The sequence below is a fragment of the Eptatretus burgeri genome, chromosome 9, assembly GCF_056783735.1.
Source record: "Eptatretus burgeri isolate ZD-2024b chromosome 9, Ebu_testis_v1, whole genome shotgun sequence".
Taxonomy (NCBI): domain Eukaryota; kingdom Metazoa; phylum Chordata; class Myxini; order Myxiniformes; family Myxinidae; genus Eptatretus; species Eptatretus burgeri.
In genome coordinates, this window is record NC_140969.1 from 9,846,102 (window position 1) to 9,871,101 (window position 25,000).

The window sequence follows — 25,000 nt, forward strand, 5'->3', positions numbered from 1 at the left end:
CTGGCTTGGTGATAGGAAGCAAAGAGTGGCTGTGAGTGGGCGGATGTCTTGCTGGGAGGATGTAAGTAGCGGGGTACCTCAGGGATCAGTACTCGGACAATTACTATTCATTATTTACATCAATGATTTGGATATTGGGGTAAAGAGTAAGCTTTCCAAATTTGCAAATGACACAAAGCTTTGAGGTAAGGTGGATAGCAGGATGGGGGTGGGGTGGGGGGTGTGTGATCAGATTCAGGAAAGTGGAGACCTCTCGATACTTCAATAGATTGGGCAAAAGATTGGCAGATGTAATTTAACCTGAGCAAGTGTAAGGTGTTGGGGATGGGAAAGAACAATGAAAATTGAGATTACAGGACGCAAGGGGTACTTTTGTAGCGTGTCACACAGGAGAAGGATCTGGGGGTGGTAATAGATACGGGAGGTAAGCAGGCAGCGCAATGCCAGACAGCTATAGGTAAAGCAAATAGGGTTTTAGGTTGTATTTGGAGGGGGATCATTTGTAAATCAAAAGAGGTGGTGTAAACATTGCACAGGAATTTAGCAAGGCCTCATCGAGAATATTGTGTGCAGTTTTGGTCACCAGACGAGGAAGGGCATAGCTACCTACCATTATTGAGTGGATACAGCATAAGGCGACTCACAATCAGGGCTAGCTGGACTAATCTATGAGGAGCAGCTGAAGGAGACAGCACTTTATACATGATAAGAGATGAGGTGATTACAAGACGATCTGATAGAGATGGTACAAATAATGAAGTGTGTGGACAAGACAGGTGCAGTGGACTTTTTCTGCTGAATGGACAGTGTTCGGACCAGGGGCCTTTGCCTGAGGGTAAAGAAGATGAGAGTTAGGACAGTACCAAGAGGCAGGGCTCTTTCAGTCAGGCAGATAGGTTTCAATTGGAATTACCTGGGTACCTAGATGCATTGGAAATAGAGAGGGATAGGGATAATGGCACGACTTGTTGGTGGCTTGTGTTTGGATGGGTGACCGTTGCTGGGGTTTGTGCAGTGAAGACGTGATGGGCCGAATGGCTTCCTCCCTCAGCAAAGATCCTTGTGTGTATCTGGTCAATAGCAACACCTCCCTTTTTCCATTGGTTCTGGCCAATCGTACGCTGCGTTACTGCTGCAGTATCAGGGTCCTCCTGGAGTGGTTGGGGGCATATCCAAGGATGGCAGTGGTGGCCTCATGCCCTCGGGCCTACGTAGACGCTGGAGGGAGGGGGGAGAAGTGAATTGCATTATCTTGCCATATGCTGGGGCAACCTCGTATTAATAACCCTCCTGGGTTATTAATATTGCCTGCCTTAACTTGCCTGCCCCCCCCCCGGGCCACGCTAAGGCCTTACATTTTAATAACTACCCTGTACTCTGCAAACGTAACAATATTAACATTATTTAGCCAAACTGTCTCAGTTGCAGTCCGTGAAAAACACAGAATCACCCATCGCCTAATTCAGTGTCACCTGTGACACTGCTTACCCCAGCATCAGTAATCCAACATGGTTCAAATAAGTAAGATCATGTATACAGACAATAAAAAGGCCTGTTCATGGCCAACTCGGTTGGACGTTCAGGGCATCTGCTGAGTTTGCCATGTCTTGGGTTTATGAAAGCAGCTGTGGGTCATTCAGACATCAGTGAAGGTCATGCCAACAGGGGAAGCACGAGCAGAAGACATCAGGTAAATGTTGCTTGAGGAAAAGGTAAATAAGGTTTTGTTTATTTTACACACAATATTTTATTATTTTATCTGCACTTCAGCCCAAGGCTCCATGTGAGTGTTTTATGTACTGGTGTCTCAAGGGCAAAGTTTATGAATTTAGAGGAAAGCTTTGTTTTGGTATGTGATTACAGGGTCAGGCTCACTCTTAGTTTTATATTGATTTTCTTACTCCTCATTTGCACACATAGGAAGGTCATGTTTTGTGAGAAACTTCAATTTCAACTTTTACGAAACAAGACAGCAGAAGCATTTCTGCTCTATTTGACGAATGACTTTTCACTCCACTGTTGAGTATTCCTAAAACTGTTAAGTTACGCCTAACCGGATGTTTACTCATTAACTTGCCAATCTACAACTTCTTCTTGCGTATTGCAGCTTGGCTGCCAGGTAGCCATCATTTTGTTGGGGCACAACTATGCCGCTGATACTGTGCCCCGACACCGGTACACTGGTACTCATTTCACCAACCTCAGAAGGATGACAGGCTGAATCAACCCCACCGGGTGTTAATTCAGCAGCCCACAGGGCTCGAACTCAGGACCCTGAGATCCCAAGCCAGCCACCCTAACCAGTAACCACTAAGCCAACAGCAGGCTTAAATCTACAACTGAACGCGATTCTCATCACTCTTTATTATTTTAAAGTGAAAAGAAAACAGTATTGTTGAAGTTATTGATATTTTTTGTTGCCTTTGGTTCACCACCATCTCAGATCGACTCCAATCCAAAACCATGATCTTTTCTATCCTCCTCCTTAAGCCCCCCCACGAAACTCACCCCGATCCCTCCTCCTTCCAAATTTCCAGTTTTCCCTCCTTGGAGTTTCCTTCTCGATCCATCTTATCCACCCCATGCATCCTCTCCTGCTCCCCATTCCTCCCCACACCCATTGTTTGTCCAAATCTGCCTCCATCATGGCCTTCAACTCTGCTGCTCCTTTTGTCCTGTTGTGTCCTGATCCATTCAGTGTCTTAGCACTAGCTCTTCCCCGAGCCTCGACGATGTGTGCAAAAAAAAAAAACTCACCTAAAGTTATTTATGCCCATTTTGTTAAATTATATAAAATCTATTCCTGGAACAAATAACAATAAAATTAATTTTGATTACAGTAATTGAACCGCTTGTCTCCTGCTAAATTAGTAAATGGAGAGCTTGGCCTTACCTTGCAAAATGATACAGTAGAGAAGTTGAAGCTCAGCATTGTTTGAGTCATTTGTCTCTTGATATCTCTCAGGATAGCAGCTAAGGCCTTACATTTAGCTATTTTGGGGGTCAAAGAGAGCAAATGCCTATCTGGGGTGGGGGGGGGGGTTAAAACCCTCCCGTAGACTCCCTTGATTTGCGCAGACTTTGATGAGGTCGATAAACTATGAAGGAACAGTTTTGGCTGACATTTTTGACGAGATTTAAAAAAAATATTAGAACAAAACAACAAAAACAAAAAAAATATTTATTTATCCACAACATTTGAGCAACAGCCTCACCTGGAATTACTGTGCTGCACCTGTGTGGGCCACAGCATCTTCATGCTCGCACTCGCATAAAATCTGTTTAGCCTGGGTTCGAATCCTGACCCAGCTATAAACTTTTATCCTGGTGTTTCACAGGCAGGGTGATTAATCAGTGTGTGTGCCGTCCCTCAGATGGTCGTTAAACAGTATTCCAGAATTTGTTGATGTCCTTCGTAAAGAGAAGGTGAGCTATCGTTAGCATCCTGAACAAATAAAGAAAATCCTGCCCTACCTTTAAAGGGATACTCTCATGCACACGCAGGGTGCAATTGTTATTCTAATAGCTGATTTACGTGTAAATTTCACGACGAAAGATTTTTAATATGTTCCAATGAGATATTTTGATTGTTCTCGTAAATTTTTTATTGGCAGGAACACTTCACGATGCTGGGGGTGGATCGACATGGTTTTCTTGTTGGAATAGGTAAGTGCTTTGTTCTTTCGCCTTGTCGTAACTTATCAGATTAAATGTTCTCCCAGTGTACGTTTCCAGCTGACGGGGTATTACATCGATTGGCGCAGTCGATCTGTGGAGCAAATGCAAATTCAAAGGAAACAAACAAAAAAACTTTACAAAGCCTGTTCTGTATCTCATGATTTTCCACAACTTCATTATGAGGAGTGTTTTGACAATGCTTCGAACCTTGGATAAATGTTTTGTGACCATTATGCTGTCATTGGTGAGATTTGTCAACTTATTTGGAAGTTAAGTGCACTCTGTCGATGTAAGACTTGTACCCCGAACACCAGGACAATTTTGTTTGACCTGGTTATCTTAAGATGACCTTTTTGGTTCTCGTTGGTTATCTCCATTTGTGGGTTTCAGGTCAAAATCTCCACCTCCTCTTTTTTTTTGGTAAAGGATCATGATTCATGAACCAAATTGTCAACTGGTTCATGAATCTTTCTCCCTCACTGTTGGTCCCCCATGTTTCATGCATGGAATACGCTTTGCAGTGGAGAATGATTGGTTGTTATGAACTACTGTGCACCCATTGAAATAGGCAGGAAGATGTCATCAGACAAGTTTTACAAAATTGGTGTTGTGGGTGTTGGCATAAACAAGCTGTCTCATGTCTGGCACTCTGTATTGCACAAGTTAAGACAGCTGAAAATCCACTACCATTGCTATGCTTCTATGCAGGCCTTTTTAGTGTGCAAAGTCGAGGCTTGTGGAAGAGCGAGAACACTGAATGGATCGGAATGCAACAGGACAAAAGGAAGAGTAGAAAGAGGGGGAAAATGCCAACAACAGGGTTGAAGGACGAAATGGAGGGATATGTGGGGTAAGGGAGGATGCATGGGATGGCCAAGATGGACACAGAAGCAAACTCCACAAAAAGTGGTGAAGCTACCGAAATCCAGGTTCACTGCTTTCCTCCACTCATTTGTTCCTCTCTTCTTTTTTTTTCTCTCTTGTGGAACCACCTTTCACATCCTCTTCAATCTCATTCTTCCGTTCAGGTCTTTAACACAGGTGTTCATCACCATCTCAGATCATACCCAATGAAAAACCATGATATTTTCTTCCGTTGTTAATCCACCCCATCTCAATCCCTCCTCCTTCCAAATTTCCCATTTTTCCTCATGACAGTTTCCTTCTGTATACATCTTGTCCACCCCATGCATCCTCTCCTGCCCCTCATTCTTTTCCACACTCATTGTTTTCCACCTCCCTCTGTTTTGGTCTTTGGCTCTGCTGTTGGTTTTATCCCAACCCCCCCCCCCTCTGCTGCTCCTTTTGTGTTGTGTCCTGATATAATATGTTTACTGGAGAGATGACTAGCTCTTTCACGAGCCTCGACTATGCACTATAAAGAAAAACTCAGGAAGGAAAAACTGGAAATTTGGAAGGAGGAGGCAATAGGGTCGGGCGGGGGCAGTTCATGGGGCTAAAAAAAGACCATGGTTTTGGATGAAGGATGATCTGAGATTGTGGTGAACAGCCATCTTGAAGACCTGGAGGAAAGAATGAGATTGAAGAGAATGTGGAAGTTGATTTCACAGGCGGGGGAGAAATAATTGATCCTGGATTTTAGGAGTTTCACCGGAAGGGGGTTAATGGTGGACCGTGTGAGCCCTCCAGAAAACTTGGTGGAGGGGGGGACAAAGCACAGAAAGATCAGGGGTGCAAGACCAAAAAGAAGGTGGTAGATGACAGAGAGACCACCGACCTGTGTATATAAGAATGATTCATGCCTCCTGAATTTGCATCCAACAACAAAAATGATCCAAAGCAATAAATGTATTTTTGAAATCCATGCTATAAAGAAATAGAGCCGTGATGGAAAAATACGAACAAAAAAAATATTGCCTTTAGCACTCCAAGGATGGAATATTTCATGGTGACAAGATTGTTGGTTTCATGTATTTTTTTAGAAATGTGTTTTAAATACATGAAGCTACATTTAAACATGAAGAAACTGCCAAATGTGGCTTGTGCGTCCGCCCCAGAGTGTGCATGGCGTGGTATTTTGCTAACACAAGATTATTGATGGTCATGATTTATATGAACACTGTGCTGGGTATTGTATTCTATGAGCTCTCTCGTTCCCTCCGCCACCGAAGGTGAAGGAGGTTATGTTTTCACCTCTCCCTGTTTGTTTGTTTGGTTGTTTGTTTGTGTGCAGAATATCTCCAAACGGTGTGGATGGATCTGGATGAAATTCTGTGGACAGGTTGGGTGTGTGACATGGACGAACTGATAATAGATTTTGGTGAAGATCTGGATCCGGATCTGACCACTGTAATTTTTTAAGTGATTCTTCACCATTGAGAAAAAACGATATATAGCATGATATTTCAAAAATGTATTGTGCCTGATATGTTCTTGTGGATCAGGCATTGCATGGTGGAGTTATGCTCTCTACTCAGTGCCCTTCTAGTTTCATAATCGTTCTACTTCTTTATATAATAGATTTTAAAAACTCCATGTATTGCTTTGGATCGTTTTCCTTGTTAGCTGCAAGCTGCACGCATCATTCTTGCATGGGATGTGGACTCGGAGCAGAGCAAATTTGAGTCACTTTGTTCCTCTTTTAACAATCCACAATAGATAATAAATTTCGTAACTGCCTTGGCATTGCTGCAGTTTTTTAGAAACTTTGCAAGGCGTTAAGCTCATGGTGAAGCTGAAAAACAACAATGGGCGACAGGTTGACAAACTGGACAAGAGGGTGATGGGGTTGGACATACACAAGGAAGAAAGGAGGAAATAGAGATTTCACACAACACCTTACCCCACGCAGTCTTGAGAAAAAGATGTGAAGAAGGGTCTTTTCAACTCTTGCTTTGAGTTTGCTTTGCATTGACATTGATTAATAAAAAATTAACTACTGTCAATGGAATGCTCTTGCTGGAAAGTTGGTGGCAGCAGAAACGGTGGGAGGTTTAAATTGTGATTGGATGGGTACCGAGAGGCATTGGGGATAAAGGGGTACATGGATATTGACAGACAAGCACTGGCATAATGTAGGCCTGATGGCTTCCTCCTGCATTAAACTACCTTGTGTTTCCTTGTCTATCCTCAGGATGATTGCACTTGGATGCTTTCCACTTGAAAAGGCCAGACAGAGTAGCCTGCATCACTTTCAGACGCTGCTTTGACTTTTTCAATGTTGAGAAAATCCGTGTTATTTGGAGGCAAACTCAGAAAGATACTTTCTTGTCCGAGTATCCGTTAATACGGAATTAATCAGAGCTGGGACCTTACTGCTCAAGAGATGGTCCAAGCGGTCTTTCAAGGCACTGTGTTCAATAGTTACTCTTCCTTACCATTCCCCAAGGTCGCCCAAATGAGCTGAAACAACAGCAAACAAACATTGGAAAGAAGATGACCGACACACACTCTTACCTTTTATAGGATTTATTTTTATGAAGCAAAGCACAGGAAGGGGGTCGACAAGACGCTCTCATAACAGAACAAACCAAGTGAGTCACAAAGACACAAAAAGGAGAATGGGATACCCAAATTTATATATAATGAGCAGAAATAAAAGCACAATTCCTAACCCACTAAGCACCATGGATCACACTTGTACAACAACCATAATGTAGGCAGGACTTCCCTTTTCTCTGATGCACAGGGTGGGTGCAGGACTCAATGAACTTCGCTATATAGATGAGGAGGGAGATGAGAGCCTGTAACGAGCAGGGCCAGCGATGGGTAGGCCTTCAACTTGGCCACGTGGTCCTCTTTTGTCCTTTTTCCTTCAGGCCCTCCAAAAACACAGGGTGATCTCAGCTTGGGTCAATTCCCCATGGGGCTTCTCGTCCAAGTGAGGTCTCTGTCCTCCTCTCCACATGAGCCTCTTCGTTCTGTCCTGGTGGACTCAATTCTTCCATTTGTGGGCTGTCAAGCCCTCATGAGCCGCTCCTTCCTCTCTCATGGACTCTCCCGTAGCCTCTCCAGTCTCAACTCGGTGCAGGATGTTCTTTCTTGTGGACTCTTCTTCTCTTGACCTCCCCCCATGCACAAGAGTCAACTGAGTTCTCTTCTTCTTCCTGGGTGAAGTCTTCCTCTCATGTCCCACCCACGGTGGCAGCCCCTATAAAAAAAAATGAACATCCATCTTTTATTCTGAGCTCTACAGCCCTCTGAGCCACCACGGCTGGCACACACGAGCCAGAGAGATCACAATTGACCTTTTTCACACGTGACATGCATGCCTCTGTGATGGGAAGTCCATGCCTAGCCACACCCTCAAACAAGAGGTTTCACATATACATAATTAATCCGTCTACCCTGTCCATAAATTGCACACGCTGCCTCCATCAGCCTCATGTGTAACAAATGACTTGCTCTGACAGATCCCTGTTACATAGGCAATCTAACCTACTCGAAATACACAGACCATACTACACTGACAACAGTCGAGCTATGGATCCCTCCCTGTCTTCCACGTAACAACACTGATTTTGTTTCGAAATGCAACCGATTTATGCAGAAAATGTCTCCATTCTATCCAACATACAGATCAAATGCTTACACCTTGTTTCATATTTCATCAATAGTTTCCACAATGAATAGTCACACACGATCTTCATCGATGCAATGAATGACAAGACGTGTAATTATAATTTAGAGCATTTGAATGGATCGGATAATTAAGGTTCTGTTTCATCATCGAGACGTGATTTGAACGCCATCGGGCTTTCCAGTTGTGAAAATGTTGACAACAGTGAAGTTGACATTTCAACAGTTGACAATTTCAGACACAAAACTGTGATGTTGAAATCTCACCTGTTGAAGTTAAAGCGTATGTTTCCGAATTGATAAATTTGTGCGTATTAATGCTTTACATTATGTTTCACTGGGAAGATAATATGATGGAAGATGATCATGTATTTCAATTTTGTTCTCGGAGCCACCAGAAACAGTAAATTGTTCAAACTTATTATGATTTTCCCTCCATGCAAAATAGGAGTCTCTGATGTGACCGAAAATAAGTTCCTATTTGTATCGATGCACAACATGTGCACAATTACTCGGCACCCAATGAGATGGTTTTTGATTTTTGTTTTTTGTTTTAAAAATAACATTTGAAAGAACATTCAAGAAGAGATTTCCATTGGGCGCATGTACATGTGACGGGGACCAATTTCAAGGGGGATCTATTTCCCGTCACACCAGTCTGCCATTTCATCGCTGTTTTATTATGAAGCCATTTCGAGGTCTGCCTCTGATACCAGTCGGACAGATGCTTTATAATCATGCTTGTTTTTGCGATGAAACATTCACAACCTCCAACACAATGGCCTGGCAGCAGCAATTCAATGCCGGAATAAGCTATGCATTAATTTCACATCTCCAGCATGCATGTGAAGGTTTCTCACAATGACAAAATACCCAGTGATATTTTATTCAAAAATATGTTTGCACAAGACAATTTTCCATGATATATTTGTTCACCTGCGGTTTATGGTCCAGATGCAGTGCCCTTGGTGCTCGAGCCTAACTGTGGTCAAAGGGTAGGGTACTGACCCAACACAAGCCTCATGTGAAGGAAGGGAGGTTCACATGCCCCACTGGATCCATTCCTGGACATATATATATATATATATATATATATATATATATATATATATATATATATATATATATATATATATATATATATATATATATATATACATACATACACACACACACACACACACACACACACACACACACACACACACACACACACACACACACACACACCTTGCCCGGGCAGTAAACCAATGAATAGTCATAACCGGCAAGGGCCCAATGTTGTACATGACCAGATGATGTGGGCAGAATGGCTCTGGTTTCTCCCAGGAGACCTAACAAGGGTTTGTGATCAGTCTCAATGGTAATATGTCTTTCAAATACATATTGGTGCATCTCTAAGGTGCCCCAGGCAAACGCTAATGCCTCTTGTTCCACTTGAGCAGAGCGACATTCAGTATCAGACAGGGTTTGTGATGCATAAGCAACAGGCTGGAGATGACCGGTTCCATTTGTTTGCAGCAACACACACCCGATCCCATATGAAGAGCTATCACAACTGAGAATAAGTTGTTTGGATGGGTCATAATGGACACGTAACGGCGAGGAGGAGGACAGCATGGTTTTAGCGGCCTAGAACACTCTTGTTTGGGCAGCTTCCCATTTCCAGACAATGCCTTTCCTGAGGAGAAGATGTAGAGGCTTGATGGTTGTGCTTGGTTGAGGCAGGAAATTACCAAAGTAGGTCCACAAACCCAGGAATGCATGAAGTTCTGAAATATTTTGTGGCATTGCTGCATTCACAATGGCTTCAACTTTGCTCGGAGAGGGTGAAATGCCTTGACAGGAGATTTGATGACCCTGGTATTCTGATGTTAACCGATGGGTCCTGCTGAATAACTTTTAACTTGTTAGAGATTTTATGCAGGCAATTGTCAGTTTGCATACACGCGCTGGCTATTTCCATGACTTTAGCCAAATTGGGGTCAGACTCGGTGAGGAGTTTCCACGGAATTGAGTCATCATTGATGCCTATTATATAGAAAGCGTGCAACGTCTCTTCGAGTTTATCTGTAAACTCACAATGTTCGGCGAGTCGGCGTAAATGAGCCACGAGCTCGGATGCTGACTGACCATCTTGACGATGGTGGGTATAAAATCAATATCTCGAGATTGTCTTACACGGTTTAGGGTAGTAATGACTTTTCACAAGATTGACGAGCTCTTCATACGACTTGTCAGAACGTTTGGCTGGGGCAAGAACATCTTTGATGAGGCTGTACATTGGGGTGCCACGTACATCACAGTAACCCACAACTTCCAAGTGAAAAACAAATTCTACAAATTTCAGAAAATTAAGTATAAATATAAACTAGAATATCTTGGTTGGAGGAAGCTGGCTGCGAAGCTGGTGAAACATTGCTTGAGACCGGGTCTGCTCTCGCTTTTTTTGCTCAAATTAGCGGAGTCGATCTCGTTTTTACTTTTTTTTGTAAGCGTCTCCTTCTTCTTCAAAAAAAATATGTTCTCCCAACCGCCCAATCTTATACAAAACACACACACACACACACACACACACACACACACACACACACACACACACACACACACACACACACACACACACACACGTATGGATATATATATATATATATATATATATATATATATATATGTATATATATATATATATATATATATATATATATATATATATATATATATATATATATATATATATAGTAATCCTCCGTTTCTCACGGGGGTTGCGTTCCAAACCTCCCCGTGCTAAGTGAAAATCCGCTATAAATGGACGCCTCCCCCAAAAATCGACTCGTCTGGTCTGGTCGGTTTAGGAGTGATCGGGTTTGAGGTGCCTGAGATCGACTCGTCCGGTCTGGTCGGTTTGGCAGTGATTGGGTTTGAGGTGCTGGAGATCGACTTGTCTGGTCTGGTCTGTTTTGAGGTGCTGGGTACGAGCAGTGCTCGTCCAACGGCGGCAAACCTTTTTCCTTCCCGAAGCATATATCGAGCACCTTAACCTTCTCCTGGAGCGTCAGGACCTTCCTCTGTCGCTCCGGTTCCTTGCCAGAAGCCTGAGAAGGTGCAGGGCGTTTGGGCGGCATCAGGGGGCTTGGAGAAAAAATGTAGAAAATACTCGAAGTTCACAAGCGAAACTTTGTCTCGTGCGTTGTGTGATTGGTCGAGTACCACGCGTTATAATTTATTGCTTAAATAATTTATATTTTATATATTATTACCGCGATGTACCGGGGGAATCCGCAGAAAAAATTAGTTACGTTCCAAGGGAAAACCGCGATGAACCGGGGGCGTGATAGGTGAACCGCGATAAAGCGGGGGTTGACTGTATATATATATATATATATATATATATATATATATATATATATATATATATATATATATATATATATATATATATATATATATATATATATATATATATATATATATATTTTTTTTTTTTTTCTCATTAATAGTTGCACAAGGTCTGGGGTGTATGAACTTTGGGCCAACATATTTTATGATGTTAATGTGTTAAACATTTGTGATAACTTTTATAGGGTGTTAATATTTTTAATTTCCTGCAATGCCACAGGGTCTCGTTGGCAACATGTTTCCTGTGAGCCACGGATTGGAGACCACTACTATTAAGACATCCTTCCAGCCATTACATTATTATAGAGACAAAAAAAATCTTACTTGAGTGCAAAGATTCAGTTTGTGAGTTGAATTGGGCATGAGTATGTTGAATTTTGCGAATGTTCTTGCTGATCTTTTTGTGGTATACAACTGACTATTTTGTGGGCAATTAATAAGACAATCACATTGCAAAGCCAGCCTGGAGTGGGTGTAGTGACAAGAACCAGGACATCCTTAACTTGTATTGTCTAAGCGCGTGAAGGTTGATGCATCTGCAGAATCATTAAAATGAAGTATGCTATTGCTGTTTAAAGCTGGAGTCGTGCAGGAATATCGCCCATTACTTTATAACCACAAAGCTCCCAACAGATCCTTAGATTATGGAATGGGAATTATTCCAAGTGCAAAAAAAGTCTTCCATTAATGCCTATGGCAAGGCTGCAAAAACGAATCTCCTACTCTTGTTAATACCCAAAACTGACATGTGGTAATGGCTCATGCCCGAAAGGATCAGTGTAGAATGTGGATGGTTCAATCTTGGCATAAATGCATTAACTCATGAGTTTTGTATTAATTATTCATCATATGAGTTTCTCCTTTAGTTATGGCAGAAAGGTACATTGTAGCTTTTTCTCGTGTAGCTTGCAAGCAAATACAATGCTTTGAAATTACCCGGCAGTGTTGATGTGCTGTGTTAATCACATTGCATTGTTCATTGAGCAAAGATCAAGGGAGCACTCCTTTAAAAATGGTATATATATACTGAACAAAAGTATAAACGCACCAACCTAAATATCTAAGTCAAGATTGCCATTATGGGAAAATGGTCAAACCGATGATATGTTTGAGCAATGGTTCCTTTGTTTTGCTCAAGACAGATGTTCCCATTGAAATTGACCACTCTGAGTGTGTGGACTCACACGTTGAGTAATCCTTCCCATGAGCACCATGGGGCTTGACAGAGTGATGGTCAGTGAGCGTGACCAGGACACAAACACTCCCTATAGCTTGCCCTATAAAAGGCCTCCCCAAAATGTGGACTGGTGCCAAATGTCAACATGCCACAGATGTCACAAATCTTGAGGGAGCGCGCCATTGGCATGCTGAATGCTGGGACGTCAGTACGGGCCATTGCAGCACACTTCAATGTCTACCACTCCACCATTAGCCGCCTGAGAATGCGCCTCAGAGAGACTGGAAGCAACGTGAACCGCCCACATGCCCGGCGACCACGTGTGACCACCGCTGGTCAGGATCGTCACATGAGGCTGCAACATCTCCGGGATCGACTCCGACCGGCCACGAGGACTGCCGATGAGACTGTCGGGCTGCACAACAGGCGCATTTCAGCCCAGACGGTGCGTAACCGCTTGAGGGAGGCCAACCTCTGAGCCCGCCGACCACACCGGGGACTCGAACTCACTGCAGTTCGGCGTCAGACCCGACTGAACTGGGCCAATGTTCACTTGCGCTGGACCCTCGCACGATGGAGGAGTGTGCTGTTCACCGATGAGTCGCGGTTCTAGCTGTATCGGGCTGATGGCGGACTCCGCGTCTGGCGTCGGGCTGGGGAGCGCTACACTGACGCCAATGTCCTTCGTCGGGTGTCACACGGTGGTGCCAGTGTTATGGTGTGGGCAGGCATATGCCATGGAGAGCGCACTCGGCTTCATTTCATTGAAGGCAACTTGAACGGGCAGCGGTACAGGGACGAGATACTCAGACCCATCGTCGTGCCATTTGTGCGCCTTCACCATGTGACGTTTCAGCACGACAATGCTCGCCCTCATGTTGCCAGGATCTGCATGGACTTCCTCGGTGAGGAGGACATTGATGTCCTCGACTGGCCTCCATATTCTCCCGACATGTCGCCCTTCGAGCACCTTTGGGACGTTCTTGATTGACGCGTACGACAACGTTACGCAGTCCCAGAGAACGTCCGCCAGCTCCGTGTGGCTCTCCAGGAGGAATGGGAAAACATCCCTCAGGCCACCATCGATAATCTGGTGATATCCATGCGCCGGAGATGCACCGCTCTGCGCGACGCCAACGGTGGACACACCCGCTACTGACTGTGTGAACTCTGACAGTGACACCTCGGTTGTGTCGGCTGTTGTAGCGCAAAGACTGTCGCCAGAATTCTCAAGGAACTCTTTGAAATTTAATGCTCAATTGTCATGGATTCTATAACCAAATTGTTGTGAAGATTTAGTATTAATGAGTTTGAGGTAAAATAGAAACAATCGCTTGGTGTGTTTATATTTTTGTTCAGTATATATATATATATATATATATATATATATATATATATATATATATATATATATATATATATATATATATATATATATATATATATATATATATGTATATATATATATATATATATATATGTATATGTATATATATATATATATGTATATGTGTATATATATATGTATATATATATATGTGTATATATATATGTATATGTGTATATATATATATGTATATGTGTATATATATATATATGTATGTGTATATATATATGTATGTGTATATATATATATATGTATATATATATATATATATATATATATATATATATATATATATATATATATATATATATATATATATATATATATATATATGTGTATATATATATATATATGTATATATATATATGACCGTTTTTACAGCCATTTTTCCCTGCTGTGCAGGGGTTGGGCTTTTTCTTGAGGCAATGTTTTAGGGCCGGATACCCTTCCTGATGCCAACCCTGGTCACCTCTTACGACACACAGTGATATGGTACACCTATTCTAACCGGGGCATACACCGGGACCAGTACACTGGCACTCATTTCTCCGACCTCGGAAGGATGACAGGCTGAGTCAACCCCCTGGTGTTAATTCAGCAGCCAACGGGGCTTGAACTCAGGACCCTGGGATCCCAAGCCGCCACCCTAACCACTAAGCCAACACCAGGCTTATAGGTATATATATATATATATATATATATATATATATATATATATATATATATATATATATATATATATATATATAGGTATATATATATATATATAGGTATATATATATATATATATGTATATATATATATATATATATATATATATAGGTATATATATATATATATATATATATATATATATATATATATATATATATATATATATATATATATATATAGGTATATATATATATATATATATATATATATATATATATATATATATATATATATATATATATATATATATATACATATATATATATATATATATATATATATATATATATATATATATATATATATATATATATATATATATATATATATATATATATATATATATATCCAAACACCAGGTATTTTCATTGATGTATTTCCCTGCAGTCGCGTTTTTTATATTAAATGATTCAGCATACTGTCGTCAACAGAAAGACCACATTTAAAATAACGTGCATTCAATAGCAAGGAAAATAAATTATTGAATCATTGTTCACTGCTGATGCTTTTCATCAGGCAAAGTTCATTGAAATTATGCAGTTGCATTCATCAGGGATGTACCATAGGGGTATACGAAGAATTGCAGGCATGTTGGCCGACAAGAAAAGTAACTGGAGTGCAAAGACAACTGGGGTGCATTGAAGATATACCCTCAAGTAGATTTTTCTTCTTAACCAATTGTGTGTGTGTGTGTGTGTGTGTGTGTGTGTGTGTGTGTGTGTGTGTGTGTGTGTGTGTGTGTGTGTGTGTGTGTGTGTGTGTGTGTGTGTGTGTGTGTGTGTGTGTGTGTGTGTGTGTGTGTGTGTGTGTGTGGTCTCCACTCATTAGGCACTTGTTACTCACTGTTTGGTGGTAACTTACCACTCTGAAGCGAATAATGCTTCAAGAATTAACTGAGCATTCGGCCAATTTGTTTGCCGCAACACCCGAGCAGTTGTGTGCACTCTTTAATTCAGTGCATGCCATTACACAGGCAGTTAGTAATTAAACAAAGTGTTAAACAGTTTACTCTCTCTAAGAGTTTCTAATAAACCACATCAGTTGATGCGGGAAAGATAGTGGAAACGAGATACATTTGCTGCCTTTAGAAAATATAATAATTTAATAAAGCACAAGACAAATACGGAACTAAATCCCAAACATGGATACAATAATCACAATAATTTAATACACACAAAGACACAAACCAAAGGTGCTGAAAACACACACACACACACACACACACACACACACACACACACACACACACACACACACACTTACGTCTCCATCTCAAGACACCGAAGTGAGTGCACCAGGTACTTTGATGTCATGGCAGAAAAGAAATAAGGACAATGATGTGCCCTGTTTGTTGTTTTATGGGTTAAAACGGCATTTGACAAGATACAGAAGGATATTCTATGAGTAATATTTATCAATCCCTCCTGTCTACCTTAAAAAACAATAACACGAATCAAAAGCAACTCTTCTTTACTTTCTTTAGAATCCCCAAATTAATAAAGTATAAATGTCACAGATATCATGCAGCTATGAATTAACTCACGACTTTCAAGGTGGCAACTTATCCCAGGTAACCAGTTTGTAAAATAAACCCCAGCAGGTTGTAAATATGTGAATGGTCGGCTGTGAACACATTCAAAAGGATCTTGCCCAGTGGGTGTGTACAGGATGAATCTGACGGGCTAATCGCTTCACGAAAGGTGAACGTCTCATAATATTGGAGCATGGAAAACGAGTTCAAATTACGAACATACCCCGTGGGAGTTCATTCGTACAACTCTCAGGTGAGCGATAGCACGGAAGACAGATAGTTTTGAAATTTGGGAAGATTTTCATCGCATCAGAAAAATAAACCAGAACACCTCACAAGAGTGAGGCTAGTTTCATATTATCATTTTCGACTTAATTTTGCGTTGGGCATTGCCCAGCACATTTACTTAAAAAAAAAAAAAAAATTTAAGAAAATGGGCCGAAAGGACCGGAATCACACTTTTAGCTCGGGTAATGCCTGGGGAATGGTCTCTAGAATATACCTGTCAAGTTTGGTTCGGTTCCATTCACCAATAACAGAGAAATAAAAATTTCAAGAAAATGGGCCGAAAGGGGTGTTTCTCGGCCCAAAAGGCCATAATCTCACTGGGGTCAGTTAATGCCTGCAGAGTGACCTCAAGAATATTCCAGTCAAATTTGGTCCGGTTTCTTTCACGATTTAACCGAGAAATAGCAATTTTAAGAAAATGTGCCGAAAGGGCCGTTTCTCAGCCCAAAGGGCTGGAATCGCACTTTGGGCTCAGTTAATGCCTGTGCATAAGTGTCTTGTATATGCCTGTCAATTTTCATCGAATTCTGTTCACAAATAATGGAGAAACTAGCCGGGAGGCGACGATAGTTCGTGGGCATTATTGAACAATGCCACGATAGGTACAATTGAGTTAGTGGAAGCTTTGAGGAAGCCCTACCATAAAAACCTATTTCTTCCATCAAAATTGACCAAATCAAATCGGATTTTTTATATGTTGTACTTAAGGACATTACGCACAGTTTCTAGGAAATGAAATTGCGAGAGAAAAAATCGAGAAAAAAAAATAAAAATAAACAAAAAGTTCTGGTCGGCGTGGCTCCACCCACAAGGGGCGTGGGACGCCCCTCACAAAAAGACACAACTCGACCATGATATCTAGTTTGTGTCCAAGTTTCATCAAGACCGCATCAAACGTCACAGAGCTATGCTCTGGAGAGAGTCACACACAGACACACAGAGACACAGACACAACGAAAATAATGGTCACTGCTGGCACCCGCGAACCAATAGACGTTCAAATGATATGAACTGCACACAAGAAAAGCGTAAACGCGTGCAGCGCTTAGACCCCGTGGGGTGGAAGACCCCACAGAGTAAAAACCAAAGTCCACAGGTCATGCTGCCTCAGAGAGAGAGGTTGAATTTGGGAGCGCTACGCTGTGAAGGACAATGTGTACTGGAAGCAGGTGAGGATAAAATGAAGGAACAGGCAGGTTGCCATCTCGATGCAGCCAGCGAGGAGATGCCTGCTTTGAAGTCGTCTCTGAGATAACAGCAGGGCATCAGATTTGATGAGTAGACCGATCAGTCGATTAGAGTGACCAACGTACAGCGGGTTGAAGTTTGTTCTGTGTAGTCAGGGAATGGGGTCGCTGAACCATTCCAGGTTCACATACAGTCAAATCCCGATTCCTTCTTTCCTGTTTCAGTCGGTTTTAAAATGAATTCCTCATGTGAAAGCAGCAGCCTTTCATTCTCTTTCAACATTTTCTCTCTCATATTTGATTCCTTGATTCAAGTTTTTGGTGCTTCATTTTGTTTTTTGTTTTGGAGACAGACAGACAGACACACACAAAGAAAGAGAGACACACACACACACACACACACACACACACACACACACACACACACACACACACACAAACAAACAGCGAACAGCTTTGGTCACCACCTTCATTGACTCACCCTCTTATTTTCTTTAAAGGCATCGACATTAGAGCCTGTGGAATGCTGGCCAATAGCATGCCACCCTTACACATGGCGACTGATTCAGCCAATGGATGGAGCTGATGTTTTCAAGCATCAGGGCTAATCACGAACCACCTTGCACTTTGCTAACCAGTGGCAGGCATGCTGAAGGGTTTGTCCCCACCCAAAATATGTCAGAGGGACGGCACTTTGTTCCCCTCTTTCATAATGCCTAAGGGGAGAAAACATGCTGATGCACATGCTGTGAGCTGCTGGGCATGGTATGGATGTGGGTAACATCAGAATTTCCTTCCTTTCACCAGGTTTTTGCCCATTTTACGATGAGAGACACGTCACAGGACATCTCTCAAATGGAAGACCAAGAAGGGACCCAAAGAAGTAAGAGCAAAGATGGAGTCATCAGGAGGAACCTGGACAGAGTTCACATTTCAGCCGCGATGCCACAACCCTCATTCCCATCCATGCACAGCCAAGTGAACCTCACAGAAAACTTTCTGCACGATTTCACTCCTCCTTAGACAGATAGATAACGAAAGAGAGGGAGAGTAAAGGAGATGAAAGAGAAGTAAAAGCAAGAATTACAATGAATAAAGATAACTGTGAAAAAAATTAGAGAGAGTGACAGGAACAAAGGACAAAGATGTCAGAAGACCCAGACAGATTGATTTCAGTAGTTACTCCCCAGGTTCAAACGTCGCAACATGTACAATTACAATATCAGACACATAGTCCAGGAGCTGGTCTCATGTCTGATATTGAGGACCTCCATCCAATGTTGGGTGATTTGAAGCAGTATGTTCAAGGTTGAGTGACATGGTCTGAATTCTATAACCTTTGTATTCTAAAATTGACAGGGCTCGTCTTTCATACAGGCCAGACACCAGACTAATTGTTTTTTTGTATACATCGTCGAAGCTCTTGGAAGAGCTAGTTCAGTGAATGGATCAGGACATAACAGATAAAATCAGAAAAACACGCATGCATGGGGTGGACAAAACGGATACAGAAGGAAACTCCAAGGAGGGAAAACTGGAACATTGGGAGGAGGAGGGATTTGGGTGGGGTTAACTAGGGTAGAAAAGATGAGATGGTGAACAGCTGTCTTGAAGACCTGGAGGGAAGAATGAGATTGGAGAAGAATTGGAAGTTCAATCCACAGGTGGGAAAAAGAGAAACGAATGAGTGTCGGTGGGCAGGGATCCTGGATTTAGATAGTTTCACCAGAAAGGGGTTAATGGTGGTCCATGTGAATCCTGCAGAAACCTGATTGGGACAGAGCACCAAAAGAGCAGAGGTTGCAAGGTCAGAAAGGAGGTGGTCGAACACAGAGACACCACCGACCTGACTGCAACAGCATAGTGATAAGCCTATAGACAGTTTTATCTTGGGATATTTCAATGATCCTGAACGCCTTGTTTTCCTTGTCGTAAAGCCGAGCAAGATGTGAGGCAGGGGAGCCAGCCCAGAGGGGATAGCAGTATTCCATCAAGAGGCAGATGAAGGTAATGTAGGTGGATAGGAGTTCAGGTGTGCCAAGGAAGGACTTTGTAAGATGGGGGATGCCCAGTCAGCAGCTGACTTTGAGGCCAACTTTGAAATGTCGTTTGCCCAAGAAAGATCATGACTTATAGTGAGACCCAGGAGTTTGAATGACAACTTCCTCAAGAAGATTATTAAGAAAGCAGATAGGAGGGTTTGCGAGATGTCCTTTTGGAGAGAGATAGTGAGTGTGTGATTTGTCAGGAGTGAAAGACAAATTTCAGATGTTTGAACAGCTTGTGATTTTTTTTTTTTCAAGGTCCAAAAAGAGGGAAGAGGTTGCAGCCTGCCTTTCTGGATTATGAGGGATGTCATGGCAGAGGGTGCAGTCATCAGCAGATACAAAAAGAGATTGTCTTCAGAGACTGAGAGATCATTGATGAAGATCAGAAATTGGACTAGGTCAAGAATGCTGTCTTGGGGTACTCCAGTCTTAACAGGAAGAGATGATGAAAACATTTCATTGAGAGCCACACATTGGCTAAGGGAGTAGAGGAAGTCAGTAAGCCATGCATGGAGTTGGCCTTCAATGCCATAAGCAGAGCTCAGAAAGCAAGTCGAGATGCCAGAACGAAACTGTATTGAAAGCTCGAGCTATGTCTGAAGAGACGTGATCTGATGTTATGTCTGACATTGAGGGCCTCCATCCAAAATTGGGTAAGTTGAAGCAGTTTGTTCAAGGTATAATGCCATGGTCTGAATGCAAATTGGCGATGTGAGATGAAACCGTTAGAGAAAATTAAGGATTTCATATCAAATGTGATGACGGATTCCATATCGTTGCTGATGATTCGAAGTATGATAATAGGTTTATAGTTAAGGGGATTGGTCTTTGTACCTTTTTATGTAATGCAGAGATGTTGGTGGCTTTCCAAGCAGATGGGAGATGCCTTAGGTCAATGATGGGGTGAAAAGAAAAAGGATGTACAAGAGGTGCAGAGAAAGTTTTGAAGACACATGATCAAATGCCGTTTTGTACAGTTGTCTTGTCCTCAGAGTCGAGGTTGCCATAAACTTCTACACCTTCTCAGGTGCAAAAGATACATAGTCCAGGAGCAGTTTGATATGACTGGGAAAGGTGGGCACAGAGAGCGAAGGGTTGGGGATGCAAGATTTGGAAATAAACACAGAATCGTGGCATTTTGGCCTTCTCAAGAGAAGCATACCCCAGAAACAGGCTTATTTCTTTGACTGTTTGTCCTTTTGCTGCGTGGTCAGAGAAGAATCGATTGAACAAGAATCTTAAAAAAAAAATTCTTGTTTTTTGAACTGCTTTATCAATCGACATGAAACATCACAATTATGATAAAGTCGTCGTGGGGAATATCTGTTTTAGATTTCAATGTGATCGGACGCATGCTCTCGCAGCCAGAATTATTTAATATTTTGAATCTGGGTTCAGGGATTTAAATCAAACTTAGTACAAGTATGTATAATGTAATAATGTGGGTGGAGGCATATCTGGTGACATTATGACGTCTAAGAGTGCCCTTCTAGTTTTTTTATATAAATTGTTCCTGGCTACCAGAACTTGTTTGTGTACCACAGACAGATTTATGTGTGGCAGTCATTTCCTCTTGGTCAGGATGCATACAGCAATAGCTGGTGCGGCACTTGCTTCCCGGTACCTACTGCAGTAATGGGGTTTGATCTTGACTTCATGTCTTGTACGGTTTGACCGGTGCAGTCCGCGGAGGAGCTTCTGCTCCATATTGAGAGTCATGGGGACCGATTCCTTTTCCAAGCCGAGTGCCATGGAGATCGACCTACTCCTTTTGCGGAGTAGTCCAAGTATCACCATGCAATTTAGCCCTTTGGGGTTGGAGTGCGTGGGTTTGGTGTAACCGTGTACTTTCGGGCTGCAGGTCGATGTGCATGTGTATGCTCATGGGGCAGTCTTGTTGGAGTGTGTGCTTTGGCCATGGGATTTATGTGCATTTCCCAAGCTATTTTGAATGTTTTCATTTCTTTTTTAACATAAAAGGCCTTCCTCATAAGGTGAGGACCCACAAGCCTGAAACACGTGTCCGTGGACTGGTCTATAAAATTGAGAATTGAATTATCATCCCAGTATTGGCAACAGCACAATCCCACTGGGAATTGGGGGGCTGTAGCGCTGTGAAGCTCAAGCCTAATAGGCAGAGCGTATGCAAATGTTTAGCTCGAAGAGCATTTTTTTTAAAAAAAGCATATAGATATCAACACACACCTTGTTATGGTATTTTTTTTATTTAATATCTTGGTCTATTTTGTTTTTCTTGTTCACCTTAAGACTGGCCCTTAATTCATTCCGACTTCAGCAGTGATAAACATTGCTGGTTTTGCTTCTTTGTATTACTAACAAATTACATGTTGTACACTGTGAAAAAGCATGGATAATTGACTAGATTTCGATCATTAAGGGAAAACATCAGCGTCATGCATGCTGTGATGTTATACTTGTTGCAGACTCTAAAACTTTCTTTCTTTTCAACCATTCTCAGCTGGGGGTCACCGCTTCGATGTAATGATGATCGGACCTGCTTGAGGCTTCGCCAGCAAATGACCGACTCAATATAATTGCAGAAAGTGCAGTTGAGGTATCAATTTTTTTTTTTTTACTTTTTTTTACGGTTTATTCTAATTATGTTCCAGAAATATTTGCTTCATGAGTCATGAGTAATGGGAGGAAGGAAAAACTCCCATCATTGACAAATTCTACCCCTAAAGTTATTCCTCTTGCGATCTCCAACATTATATCACAAGAGACATTTTCTTTATTGCAGCAACAACATTCTCATGCTGGGCTTCAATATTATGTATAGGCCTATTGTACTGTCATCATGCTATCTGTGTATTAACTGCACGGTCGAATTTTAGCGAAGGCGTACCAACACGCTTCATGCAAATCACCGGTGTCGTCCGCGCACTGCGAAATGATTCATTGCCGTCGGGAAGGCTTTTCATTACATTGTGTTTAATTGCAGAGCCAAACATGTTTGTAACATCCTTTTACTTTTAACACTTGCTCTAGAACAATGGTCGTGAAAAAAAAATCACCTGGTGCTCTATTCGTCATCATCTAGCTCCAGGGTGTTGGACAACGGGAGGAAGTTTGTCGGAGTTTGTCAGTGAGTTATTCACTCGATGGTCAAGTGAATGGTCTGTATATACCGAGAGAGGCAGTACATGCACAAGTTGCATTATAACATATAAATAAATGTATGTCAGGCAGTAATGAGGCCTCTGACACTCCTGCTATTTATAAGTGCAAGCCATTTTTTTTATCCAACACTCCATAGATAACAGTGGGAAAGGTGTACCTGTGTACAGCATGTAAAGTGGTTGCACTGTGGAAGAATAGTAGTGGGGGTTGTTGCTTGTATATTGGAAAAGAACTGCCTGCGACGCTTCCATGCTTGGGTCACGAGGTCAGAAGATGAGATGTCCTGTGGGTCAAAATGTTTTTCTCCAACTTGCTGCGGGATCTCTCAAGGCTCTTCTCAATTCCGGAAGCATGCATAACGCATACGAAGTGTGCTGAAGAAGCACTCGCCCGTTGACAAAAGAAGGCATAATGGAAACGGAACCCCTACCCGCTGCAGCAATTGCACATTTTTTGTCCCTTCCTGGCAGGTGTTTGGACATTTTGTTGGATGTCGTCTCTGCTCGGTAATGTGGGGTATCTTGTGAGGTTCACCTTTGGACGAATGAGGTTAGAGTATGTTTGTCAGGTTGGACAAAGACTATGTTACGGTGTGGTTTATGCTTAGTGATTGGATGATATGGAAATGTTTTAATTTCGCAGCTTGTCCTCTTTATCACACGATCCTGCAGTTGTGCACTTCCCAGCACTAGTAAAAAAAAACAGTAAAATAAATAAATAAATAAATAAATAAATAAATAAAGTGCAAGCAGAAAACTGCTGTTTTTAACAATGCAGGGCAAATCAGCCTGGATCTGTTTAAAAAGCTAATCATATGTTGGATGGAATTGACTGAATAGCTTGTGGCTATAATAATTTTTTACTTCCGGGATGTATGCCCCATGAAATGCTAGGGTAACCTATTTATACACCTTAAAATGGATTTTGCCCAAGGCAGAAAACTCCCTTGGGGAGGGGTGGGAGAATTAAGTTGCTACAACCTCCGTCATGTGATGTGACTCTTAAATCTCTTGGCAAGTTTGGATGAGATTGGGATCGTAACGACCGAATGTATAACGGTCAGACAGAGACAGACACCAAATTGCATCTTTCAGTATGATTGGGGTGAATTGACCCCGGTGACCCAGGTGACCCAGGTAACAGGGGGGAGAGCAGTGGGGTGGGGAAAGAAGAGCTTTAAGGAACTAAAGCTATCTTACAACAATCAAACATTGAATTACAAATTGTCTTGATGCAAGAGCATCTTCAAATCAGCAGGTCAATTAAACAGGATCACATTGTGGATGTTTTCAATCATTTGTGGTACATTAATGTATAAAGCTCATTCGAACCACTTACTGACTGATGTTAATGTTTGGTACCCTCTGGGTGACGGAGAAAGCTGAAATTTCACGTACAGGTGGAAATCGAAGCCGATACACAGGGAAAAAACTACAGAACCATCGGAAAGCATCTGTAAATGAAAATATCCGAAAACGAGAAGGGCACTCGGTGGAGCGCATACCTCCGCCACGTAATGCCTGATCCACGAGAACATATTGGGGCCCAACGCATGTTTGAAATATCCTGTTTATACAGCACTATGTCGTTTTGGGGCCTATCTCTCAATGGTGAATAATCACTTAAAAAATTATCAGATCCGGATTCGGATCTTCACCAAAATCTAATTAGTTCATCCTTGTCACACACCCAACCTGTCCACAAAATTTCATCTGGATCCGTCCGCAACTTTTTGAGATATCCTGTACAAAAACAAACAAACAAACAAACAAACGGACAGAAAGGGGTGAAAACATCACCTTGTTCACCTTCGGTGGCGGAGGTAACAAGTGCAGCCTTGTGCTCACTGCAGGAGAGCGACTCAAGACAATGGGGAAACACGGTTCGTTTTTGCTTGAAATGTTTCAGCAT

At 41.9% G+C, this 25,000-nt stretch overlaps 1 long non-coding RNA gene across 1 annotated transcript in view; it reads left to right on the forward strand.

Moving 5' to 3' along the window:
* Window positions 1-25,000, forward strand: part of LOC147019508 (uncharacterized) — a 45,089-nt gene that overhangs the window by 12,368 nt on the left and 7,721 nt on the right. The window contains exons 2-5 of the long non-coding RNA XR_015062017.1: window positions 3,375-3,426; window positions 3,615-3,666; window positions 22,428-22,523; window positions 22,958-23,054. This is a non-coding gene — a long non-coding RNA (uncharacterized LOC147019508). The remainder of the gene's footprint in view (window positions 1-3,374; window positions 3,427-3,614; window positions 3,667-22,427; window positions 22,524-22,957; window positions 23,055-25,000) is intronic.